This window comes from Macrosteles quadrilineatus, unplaced genomic scaffold, assembly GCF_028750875.1.
Source record: "Macrosteles quadrilineatus isolate MER2022 unplaced genomic scaffold, UCM_ALF_1.0 Scaffold_1__1_contigs__length_201487025, whole genome shotgun sequence".
NCBI lineage: Eukaryota > Metazoa > Arthropoda > Insecta > Hemiptera > Cicadellidae > Macrosteles > Macrosteles quadrilineatus.
Genome location: NW_026542594.1, coordinates 197,989,871 through 198,002,372, shown reverse-complemented (window position 1 = coordinate 198,002,372; position 12,502 = coordinate 197,989,871). Strand labels below are relative to the sequence as shown.

General features: G+C 35.5%; 1 long non-coding RNA gene across 6 annotated transcripts in view; it reads left to right on the top strand.

Annotated features, from left to right (window-relative positions):
* LOC128993952 (uncharacterized) overlaps window positions 1–12,128 on the top strand; it is a 61,169-nt gene extending 49,041 nt beyond the window's left edge. For 3 of the 6 annotated variants that reach the window (XR_008490852.1, XR_008490858.1, XR_008490857.1), the window contains exons 6-7: window positions 10,529–10,646; window positions 11,122–11,408. This is a non-coding gene — a long non-coding RNA (uncharacterized LOC128993952). Of the gene's footprint in view, window positions 1–10,528; window positions 10,647–11,121; window positions 11,409–11,906 lie in introns of those variants that run through there. The other 3 variants (XR_008490853.1, XR_008490856.1, XR_008490854.1) reach the window with 3 other exon arrangements.
* Window positions 12,129–12,502: the final 374 nt, after the last annotated feature.

The following is a 12,502-nucleotide window of genomic DNA, read 5'->3' as shown; positions in this document are numbered from 1 at the left end:
TTACCCTATGTTTTCACTTTATATGTGAAATTTTCTTCAATAGTTTCATATGTAATAGAGTAATAATATATATCTCAACTCTGAAATGATCAGACTTTAGAGTCTGCAATAAATGTAGTGCTTGGAATCAGTCGGATTACAGGTCATCAATTCCCCTCGTAACAAATCCATAAGCATGGACGTTAACGTTTTATAGGACAGGACCCAGAAAACTTGGATACTTTAAATATGCTATGAGTTGTTCTATGAGATAGTAAATTTCTGCTATCTACTTACACTAAGGTACAACCTTATTGTTTCTGTTTGTAGAGTAGATAAGATACTTACTTAGGTAGTCGAATACAGCTCTGACGATGCCTTTATGGAAGCTAGCAGGATGAAGAGTAGAAAGTAAGGAAATCATGTCAGTGGGTTGGAATAAGGTTCAAGGGATACTTTGGATAAAGGACACCCGTGGTAGGGAGAGGAGGTCCAGACACAATTATTTTGATCCTCCTCTTCTCTCCACCCACAAGCGCCCCCTCGGCCATGTTCAGTTGGAGGGCCTCCTGTTTCTACCACAATATTACCGAACTGTGGTAGGGCCGTAACACAAGCCTAAGGAGTGTATTACTAATCAAAAACTGTTTTCAAAACTCCAAAAATTTTTTTTAATTTTATGAAATATATCGCACGATATGAGTTTTGAAATAATTTGAGGGTCGAAGCCCATTTATCCCTCCTTGCCACCCCTGGTAAGAATCTTAGAGGTTTAATCATGCAAAACATCCCATAGGAATCTATTTTATATCTATTTTTTGGTCAATTGATGTCCCCATCTGCTGAAGGCGACAATAATTCCCTATTTACTGGCATTGCCTAAGTAGATAAGAGTTATATAATGGCTTTTCATGGTTAAACTTCTTAAAATTTTACCAGGCTACTGAAAAATTACTTAATAAATAACTTAATACAAAATATATGTATATCCTACAATTATTCCTTAACTTAAAAAGAAGGCGTATTAATAACACCTAGTTTAAGGAAAACAATATCTAATAATAAAAATATATGTACAGTATGCAACTTTTAAGGAATCAATAAAATTTGAATTTACAAAAAACTACGCAACTTACCTCTAATTTTTTATTTGTGATTTCCTTAATCTTCTTCTTCTTCTGGTTCTTTTAACTAATATTAACAATCTACTCAAACTATCCAACATTATGACTCATATCTGAAATCGCGTCAAATCAACGTTTATCACTATGTTCGTGCAACAATATCAGTTGATTAGAAACTGGACATGAAAATAAATATATAAGTACACACACACACACACAAAACAAACAAGTAATTAAGCGTCTTGAATTTGAAGATCTGCTCTCGAAGATGTCTCGTAGAGGATGGCCTAGCACTAACCTATCATAGCTATAAAGCCTTTGTGAGCTACTGTAATAATATCTTAATTATCTTCCTAACCCTCTATCTGATAAAAAGAACCTGAAAATCCCTATTCTGTCCTAAAGCCTATGGCTAATCTATTCATGAGATGATATAGTAAAACTTGATCTAACACTATATACTTTAAAAAACCTAAACATTTCTAACCTGTTCTAAAACCCTATGGCTAACCTATTCGTGAAAAAAATAAAGTAAAATTTCACCTAACACTATCTAATAAATAAACCTGAAAATCCCTAATCTGTTCTAAAAGCCTATGGCTAATCAATTCATGATAAGATTAAGTAAAATTTCACCTAACACTGTATAATGAAAAAACCTGAAAATCCCTGATCTAATCAAAATTTTAATAAAATGAATTTAGTTATCTGTGATATCTCTAACCATCCCTAACCTCTTTGTATTCACCTAAAACTAAACGACGGGGATTTCTTCAGCGAAGCGAAGACTCAATCCGATGAATGATGGCAGAACATATAATGCACACAAAAGGAAAGTTCCTACCTTTGGTATGACAGCAACTCTAAACCTGTAATGGCAAAGTCCAAGTTAGCAAACATCATCTAAAAATTAGATTTTGTGAGTTTATAATTACAAAGATATTCCAATATTGCCTTTTAAATTATATCTATTTGGTATCTATTTACATACTAAACTGAAATGTTGTATATTATATGTAACTAGCAACAGTGCCGTTGTGGTTAAATACAACGGTCTCTAGTAAAATAATGGTTATGATATCCATACACCACTTTACTCATTAATATTAATGGTACAGTTTAAACACATAACATTAAAATCACACATTTTGACATAAGGAACACACTTTAAACATAAATGCAAATTGTTAATGTAATATATTTATATAAGTAATATAACAGTTTTTACTATTTAATAATTTACAAGGCTATGTTGGCAATATTTAAATATGTACGTTGAACTGTAACCGTTTGTATTTCCCACTACCAGTTAATAATATTTGAATAAACGAATGCTATTGGACGATCGGGTCACGCCACTTCCCCAACCCATGAGTCCATGTTAACCGACCCCTCTACACCTCAGTTATAGCCAGCTTCCATCTTGAGTAACTCCGGCCCGTTCGGTCGTTAGCAGTTTACAGTGTTAAACCGTAGTGCTTATTAACTTCCCGATTCCCGTAGTGTAAGACGTCAGGGTGACGTAGTGACTTAGTTACAGTGTATAAGGATGGCACCGTGTCAACGAAGGTACGTCAGGGTGACGACACTTCAGTGGCGACGAGGATGGGATCGGGTACAAATGGTCTTTAATTAATTTTACTAATTCAGCGTACGATTTACTAGACGGTTTGTCCGGTGTACACAAATCTCGCAAAAGTTTAAACGTCTTTACACCAACTACTGTGAGTAACGTACTAACCTTTTTCGTTTCACTGACCTCATTACAACTTAAAAATAGTTCGAAACGTTCAATATACGAGTCCCACGTTTCCTCGTGTTGGTCGAACTCCCCGACACTTCCTATAATTCCCGCCATTTTATGTCCGAACTTAAATCCTTCACTAAATAGCTTCTCTATGTTCATTCCTTCCCCACACAAACTAACGAAAATCTTTTTATGGCGCTAAAACAAGCCATTTACACCACGCGTACAGTACCGGACGTAGACCGACGCTTCACTCCCGAACGTTAAAAACTGCTCCAATTGTCCTCGTCGCCATCTTTCATTGTGGAACGATATAGATTCAGCTTGAGAAATCAGTTAGAAAACGAGAGTGTTTCCCAGTATATCGCGCAATTAAAGCATTTGTCGACACATTGCGAATTTGGCGCGAATTTAAATGACTATCTACGAGATCGCCTGGTTAGCGGCATTAGAAGTGATTCAATGAAGCAGAGACTTTTATCGGAATCAAATTTAACATTCGAGAAGGCAGTGCAGATGACGTCACAGTTCGAGATGGCGGAGAAGAGCGCGGCGTCACTTTCGGCGGGAAGCAGCGATGGTCACGGCGGGAGGATCAAACGCATGGCAGCGGCATCAGCTTCAGCTTCACCACGCCCATCAGGTCAGCAACCCCGCCCACGAGGTTCAGCGCATCACAACACCGGAAGAGGTAGACAACAGCAACAGCCAACATCGTCTGCAGCGGCGTTGGCGTCAACATCAAATGATAAGAGTGCAGTGGCAGTGTTTTTGTTGTGGTGACTTCGGTCACATCGGCAGGAATTGCCGTTTTAAAGGTTCGACATGTCACAAGTGCGGTAAGAAAAATCATTTAGCAAAAGTGTGTCGATCTCAGCAAAACAGTAAGTCACAGTTTCAGTTCCGTAGTAATAAGAGTGATTTTAGATATAATAGAAATAAGCAGCATAACTATGTAGATGAGGTATCTGATGATGTAAGCGTAAATGATGATATTGAGGAGAGTATAGGTAATCTGTTTGAAATTAGTGAAGGGTCCAGTAAAATAACTAAGGTTGATCCTTTCAAAACAGAGGTTATTCTTGAGAACAAATCAGTAACTTTTGAAGTTGACACGGGTGCGTCAGTAACTGTAGTAAGCGAGGCTTATTATAAAGATAATTTGAGTACTTTGAAATTGTTTCCTACTGACATAAAGTTAAGCTCCTACACTAATGTACCAATTTACCCTGTGGTTAAGCTAGAGGTAAATGTTCAGTTCAGGGATAAAAACCGAACTTTAAGCTTGTACGTAATTAAGGACGGAGCTCATCCCCTTATGGGACGAGACTGGATAAAGGAGTTAGGGGTAGAAATTTCTTTCAAAAATATTGAGGAATTATTTGTTGCTAAAACTGAATCAAAGAGTAAACATGAAAGTTTAGTTAAGGAACTAGTAAATGAGTTTCCGGAAGTTTTCTCAGATCGATTGGGGCAGTGCAATTGTAAGCCCGTAAGGCTGTTTGTAAAAGAAAATGCCATTGCCAAATATCATCGACCCAGATCACTACCCTACACCCTTAAGGCTAAGGTAGAAAAAGAACTAGAACGTTTGGTGGAGTCCGATATTGTAGTCCCAGTTTGCAGTTCAGAGTATGGATCGCCTATTGTGCCAGTTCCTAAAAAGGATGGTAGCATTAGGATTTGTGGGGACTTTAGGCATGTTAACGCACAATTAGAAATTGATAGGTACCCCATTCCTAGGGTCGAAGATTTGTTTACAGAACTACAAAAAGGGGAATTTTTCAGTAAGATCGATCTCAGTCAAGCCTATATGCAGTTAAGATTAGATGAGTCATCACAAAAGTTGTGCACAATCAGTACACACAAGGGGTTGTTTGCGTACAAAAGATTGCCTTATGGCATAGCATCAGCAGTAGGTATCTTTCAAAGAGTCATCGAACAAGCTTTGCAAGGGTTGCAAGGTGTGAAATGTTTTTTGGACGATATAATTGTATCAGGACCTAATGACGAAGTACATTTAAGTAGACTAAGGTAAGTTTGTTCACGCCTCAAGGCTGTAGGTTTCACAGTGAAACAAGATAAGTGTAAATTTTTTGCATCAAAATTGGAGTTTTTGGGGTTTACTATAGACAAACATGGGCTTCACACCTCGCAAGCCAAGATAAAAGCGATTGTCGATGCCCCTGTACCAAGAAATGTGACAGAAGTAAAATCATTTGTGGGTCTAGTCAACTATTACTCTAAGTTTGTCCCTAATATTGCGGGTGTTTTGAGACCTTTGTATGACCTTTTGAAGAAAGATGTAGAATTTTGTTTTGATGACGAGTGTATGAAATCGTTTAAGAAAGTTAAAGAGCTATTGTGTACGGCTCCTGTGCTAGCACACTATGACCCCCAAGCACCAGTAATACTAACAGTAGATGCAAGTAATTATGGGCTAGGTTACATGTAGATCACTTAGGCCCATTCAAGGGAAAGTTGTATCTGATAGTAGTTGACGCACATTCAAAGTGGCTGGAAGTTTTCGAAACTAGTTCGACTTCAGCCAATCACACTATAAATCACCTTCGTGATTTGTTTGCACGGTTTGGTTTGCCAGAGTCAATCCATAGTGACAACGGTCCTCCATTTAGTTCAATGGAGTTTGCCTCATTCTTGAAACATAACGGTATCAAGCACACAACATCGGCTCCGTACCAAGCTCAAAGTAACGGACAGGCTGAGAACTCGGTTAAGTATGCTAAGTCAAAGTTAAAATGTGCATTTAGGGAAAATGTAAATACTTCTGTAGCCTTAAGTAGAATCCTTTTTGACTATCGCAATTCTGTGCACATGACCACTAATGAGACACCTGCTATGTTAATGTTTAACAGACCTTTGAGAACCCGATTAGACCTACTCAGACCTAATTTGTCTGAGACCGTAAATAGACAACAACAAGCTCAAAAGATGTATGCTAGGGGTAGTAAGACTCGATATCTGTTTGAAAACCAAAATGTATTGATTAGAGATTATTGATCTAAGGATAAGTGGATTGAAGGATGTGTGGTTAGACAGATAAGTCCAACTATGTATATAGTTAAGTTAAGTTCGGGTGTTACGTGGAAAAGACACATTGATCAGCTGATAGCTATCGACAGTGGCCCAGTGTTGACATCAGATGCAGACAACAGGCCCACGGCAACTACAGTCATCGCGCGCCCAGCTGTTCAGAGTACACCAGCTGAGCGTGACGTCAGTCCTATGACGCACGAGCTTCCGGGACATAGTACGCGCTCGTCCCTCTCTCCCACCACTCCGCGGCGCTCTATGGTTCCACAAACAGCTGATCGCAACTCACCACCAGCTGTACACCGTACACCTGTACAACATCGTACGTCCACTACACCACAGAGACGTTATCCCATGAGAGCTAGGAAACCAGTCGAGAGAATAGATTTATAATTAGTTTGTTTTGTTGTCATATAAAGGTTGTTGTGTTTGTGTGTTGTTAGGTTGTTTTATTTATGTATTTGTTTGTCAGCGTTTATATTCTATCTGTTTACTGATACTGAAATTGAAAAATAATTATTGGTCACATTTTATGGTCAGATTTAAAGGGGAGGAATGTAATATATTTATATAAGTAATATAACAGTTTTTACTATTTAATAATTTACAAGGCTATGTTGGCAATATTTAAATATGTACGTTGAACTGTAACCGTTTGTATTTCCCACTACCAGTTAATAATATTTGAATAAACGAATGCTATTGGACGATCGGGTCACGCCACTTCCCCAACCCATGAGTCCATGTTAACCGACCCCTCTACACCTCAGTTATAGCCAGCTTCCATCCTGAGTAACTCCGGCCCGTTCGGTCGTTAGCAGTTTACAGTGTTAAACCGTAGTGCTTATTAACTTCCCGATTCCCGTAGTGTAAGACGTCAGGTCGACGTAGTGACTTAGTTACAGTGTATAAGGATAGCACCGTGTCAACGAAGGTACGTCAGGGTGAAGACACTTCAGTTAACGACAACATTTTATCAAAGAAAAATTAATTAGATAACAATATAACAATAAGCTGTTGAATTATTAACACATGTTTCGTGATTAGATTATGCATACTGGTAAACCAATTACTGCCATCTATAAAATAATTGGTTGTTCTTTTCCGAGTCAGGTTAGCTCTTCTACCCGACCGATTTTCATAATTTTGGCCTTACACTAAAGGTATGGACGTACTGCGGATTTGCCATCAAGCATAGGCATTCATTTTGACGTATATTTCGAGTTATGTACAAACTGCCTCCCTGTACATTTCTTATGGGAGTTAAATTTGGTTTTTTTCGAGTTCAATGTTTCGCAGGCGGGCGATGGTTTACAGGAGGGCTCTTCTACCTGCCCGATTTTCATAATTTTGGTCTTAAATTAAAGCTATGCAAGCACATATTTGTCATCAAGCATCATCATTTATTTATCTAATGTATTACTCGACGAAAGATTTTTTTCTCTCTTCAATTAAAGATGTATTCCACCAGTTCTAATTTCATTATACATTTTGGTCTAAAAACCTTAGTGAAATACCAGCTTTCATTTGAGCTATTGATTATTAAGATCGGACTACCTAAAGCACACTGCTGAATCACGAATCAACAATAAATACAATCGTTTTAGTACCTACCTACCTATCAATGATACGTAACTCTAATTTTATTTAAGTTATTTTATATGTCTTGGTCTTAAAATACTTCAAAGGCTTTCACTTGAGATATTGATAGTTTTAATTAAGTTAAAGTTAAGTTCAAGATACTGTATCGCTCAATCAGAAAATATAAATTTGATTATATCTTGGATATGGAATTTAGTTTTAGATACATTTACTTAATTCTAATTACGTTATTCTATTTGTTTTGACCTAAAAACCTTCATTGAAATACCAGCTTCCATTTCATTAAAGCACGCAGCTAAATCACGACCTACACAAATTGTTCAAAAAGTGGAGTTATTTATCATCGATTTATAGCCAAACGATCTTGCTTGCAGCCTCAACAGTACTTTCATAATTATTTGCAAATCTCCACAAATTAGGCTATCCAATGACCCATTAATTAAAAAAATCGGTTCAGTAGAACTGTAGATTTAATTGTACAAAGTTTAACAACGACATCTTTAATTCAGTATTTTCTCACTACTATGAACCTGGAGGTTGTTTAACGTTTTTTGCAAATAACTTTGAATGGGCGAGGAAATCGACCAAAGTGGAAGGTGATATTCTGAAAGAGAATAAAATTTCCTACAAAAATACTATTATGAATTTTTTGAATATACTCAATACAGGCAGCCTAAAGTTGGCTACAAATATAAAATTGAAAACATAAACCTAGAATAAAAGGAGTTTTAAATGTATTATTTTTTATTTTTTTACCTTAAATGTCTAATAAAATCAAACTTTCATAATTATTTGCGAATCTACACAAATTAGGCTTTCCAACAACCGATTAAGTAACAAATTTGTTCCAGTAGAAGTCTAGATTTAGTTGTACAAAGTTTAACAAAAACATATCTAATCCAGTATTTTCTCACCACTATATATTTGGAGATCACTTAGATTATTGCCAATATCTTTTAAATGGAGGGGAAATCGACCAAAATGAATGTGATATTCTGAAAGAGAATAAAATTTACTACAAATAACTACTATGCAATTCTTGAAAATACATAATAAAGGCAGCCAAAAACTGGCTACAAATAGAATCTTGAAAACAGAAACTTGAAAAACCCAGTTTTTAATGTATTTTTGTTATTTTTAATTTTTCACCACAAATATTTAATAAAATCACAATTTTATAATTATTTCAAATCTACATGGGTTAGGCTTCCTAATGACCCATTAATTAACACAATCGGTCCAGTAGAAGTCTAGATTTAGTTGTACAAAGTTTAACAAAAATATTCCAAACTCAATATTTTCTCATTACTATAAATTCGGAGGTTGCTTAGCTTTTTTGCAATAGTATATTTCGTACCTAGGGCCGAAAATGAGGTTTTGCCGGCTCGAGATAGTTTTTAAGTTCGAGACGAAGTCGAGAACTTAAATCGATCGAGAGCTGCAAAACCATTTCGGTCCGTGGTACGAACACTATTTTTCACCACACTTTACCCTATTACCACTATTCACCACTATAATAATGCACACTGATAGTCAACACAACTACAACTTTAAGGTTATGTGAAGAAATAATTTGAGGAATCAGCAAAAATAAAAATAAATAGTTGCTAGGCAACGGTGACAATAACACAATTCTATTGCAATGCTATGGATTTTGATTGTGTATTTAAAATGCATTCATGTTTTAAGTAAGTAAGCGGACAGCTGATTTTGCGGCCCCGGCCTGTAAAAACCTGCTCGGTCCCCAAATTATGGACAGCTGGCATCGCCAGCAAAACGTAACTTTTGGCCACCAATTAACGTATGTAATACAGCCAAAAACATGATAGTGTGGTGAAAATAACTTTTAAATGGTGAGGAAATCGACCAAATGGAAGGTGATATTCTGAAGGAGAATAAAATTTCCTACAAATTGATACCATGCACTTCTTGGAAATATTCAAAAATGGCAGCTAAAAGTCGCGCCCAAATAAAAAGTGTGAAAAACACCGTTTTCAATGTATTTCTTATGGAAAGCACGTTTTCTTTAATTTATGACCATAAATCATAACAAAAACAAACTTTCATAATTATTTGCAAATCTACACGACTTAAGCTTTCCAACGACCCATTAATTAATAAAATCGGTCCAGTAGAACTCTAGATTTAGTTGTACAAAGATTTTTAAAACTGAATTATATATAGAATATATTATTGCAAATTACATGTATACTTCAATGCAAAATGCATGAAAGAAGATCCCATGAAACCAAAAGGTTGGTTTAAATTTAATGAAAGATTATTACTTTGTTCGTAGATAAAGTCTCCATCGAACTGACGTCCCAGTAAAGCAGGCTAATTCAAATAAGACACCTGAATTCGTATTACTTGCGTTTTTTTAAATATCTTTCATCCAATTGATTTTTATCTATTTAGTTACAAGAAATATAAAAAAATTACCTCTAATTCTTACAGAAGGCACCTGATGTCAACATCTACGTATAGGAAGTTCATGTGTGATCCTCTTGAAAAATTTAACACGCACGAAAAGTCGGAAAGATCTAAAACAGAATCAAAGAATTATTAACATGCATCCTAACTTGACCGGCACACACTTCTAATTACTAGTGTAAAATGATTCTACTATTTTTTGTGGTCCCACTAATATAAGATTATTAGTCATGGAAATTCTGTATTTGTTTGGTATTCAAAAACATAGTTTCAAAAATTGACAGTTTCATATTGTTCTGTGATTGGGTTTGTGTGGTCTCAGTGGTCAACAGCTATTGATATCAGTCACCGATCCATAAAAAAGGGCATGACTCTTATCTGTTTTTAACTAAATGTTCTATCCATATCGTCTAACAGGTTATAGTCTTTATGTAGTTTAGCATTTCGCTCCACCACTGAAAGAGTTTCCTTGAATCTTATGTGGGAAACAGATCAGCTCAATATGGCAAAAATGTTAAAAATTCTTAAGAGACATTTTACAGTGTCCATGTGTGTAACAACTTTTAACAATTGATTTCTTTGTTTCAATTAGGATATTCACCTTTGAGATCAAGGAGCCTGACTTTGGGGCAGAATACAGCTGCATCAAAAGACTTGCTAATCATTCGCAGATACCGCAGTGATATTCCTACAAAAAAATACGTCAAGAGGTTAGACATAATAACCACATTTACTAATTAATACATTTCTTGTACAATCAACCTAGTTTAGAATTTTATTTAGGCAGTTAAATGTGTGGTGTGTTTACAGTGAATAGTGAATAAAAATGGTGAATTTGGTTTTTACCTAACAACTTATTCATTGACATATAAAAGTACTACCATGGAGGTAGTAATTCTTCTTCTTTTACAACATTTTGAATACTATGACAAGCCTTATTGTCCTAAAGCTTTGATTTGTATTCAGAATAAAGAATGTATTCTTCTATTGAGAAGAAAGACATTTTTATTTATTTAAGTAAAGTTGGCTGAATCAAGTCTTTGAACATTATACGGGAAACAGATCTGCTCAACAGAGCAAGAACCTATCTACAAAATAAGCTAATGACCTTAATATTATGTAGCTTAAGAAACCTTTTACAGTGCCAATGTACGTAACAGCTGTTGATTTGTTTGTTTCTATTAGGATATGAAACCTTGGCTACTCACCTGGCACCAAAGTGCTGAAGGAGATGGACGTTGTGAAGGCTATAGTTGCGTTGATTGACAGACACCACAGTGATATGCCTGCAACAATGCACGTCCAGAGGTTAGACAAACACCAAACTTACTTTTATACTACAATATTGATTGTTTGTTTCTGTTTATGACTGATTTGTAATCTAAAAATAATTTTAAATATCATTATACCTCCGCCGCAGCAAACCTGTGGACTAAGCCAATTTCCATTTGCCTATCTAGATTCCCAATAAAATATTACCTTAAAATTACCAGATTTATTACCTTTCAAATAACCTTAATATTAATGAACACTTAGCTTTGCTGCTACAGGAAAGATGTTTTTTTAATTGAATCGTTGAAAACTTTGTATGAAATACAAAAATTTTCCAAATTGTATTACAATATACAATTTGTATATCGGTGTCCTACCGCGGTGTCATGTCGTGCAGTGTGAAAACGGACATTGGCGGAGAGGGCAAACATACCCTCCTTCGCCGTTACCTAAAAATTTTGCGCAGGTTGTTTTCTAAGCGGCCGACCTATATTATGTTATTGTACATTATACTGTTGATATGTTGAACTATTAACAGGAGTGAAACAATAAGCTATAATTTGCTGATTTTGCAACAGTATGACAAAAAGTATACTGTATTATGTTTTAGAAAGAAGGAAACTCCTCATGTTTTAGCTCAAGAAACCTTTTACAGTGTCAGTATATGAAACAACCATCGATTAATTTGTTTCTAATAGGTTATCAAACATAGGATATTCACCTGCGACTTAAGTGTTGGAGGAGGTTGACGTAGTGCAGGCTACAGTTGCGTTACTTCCCTCGATAAACTTTTGCTACGATTGACTGTCACCTCAGTGATATGACTGCAACAAGGAATGTCAAAATGTTAGACGTACAACATACTTACTATTAAATAATTATACTACTATTAATGCTATTACTTTAATTCAAATGGCTCTGCCGTTGGTATGTACATATAAATAGATAAATAAATTCTTTGATATCAAACCAAACAAGTCTAGAGTGTCCTTTCTCTTGTTGTTGAAAAAAATTACAAAAACATTTTTGCAATATTGAAGACAATTTTGTTAAAAATTACTATAATATTGCTTAGTTGTTCATCATAACTGAACATTGATATTATATTTTATTTAATTATTTAAAAAATCAAACAAAATTACCTTAGCACTTATTGCAAGAGGTGGAGCTTATGTGATCTTCGTGTAGAAAGTTCCAAGATATCAGAAAGAACTATACGAATTTCCATTGATAGATAAGTCGCTCAATACAATTTGAAAATCTAAAACAAAGTCTAAAAAGACAAGATTTAGAA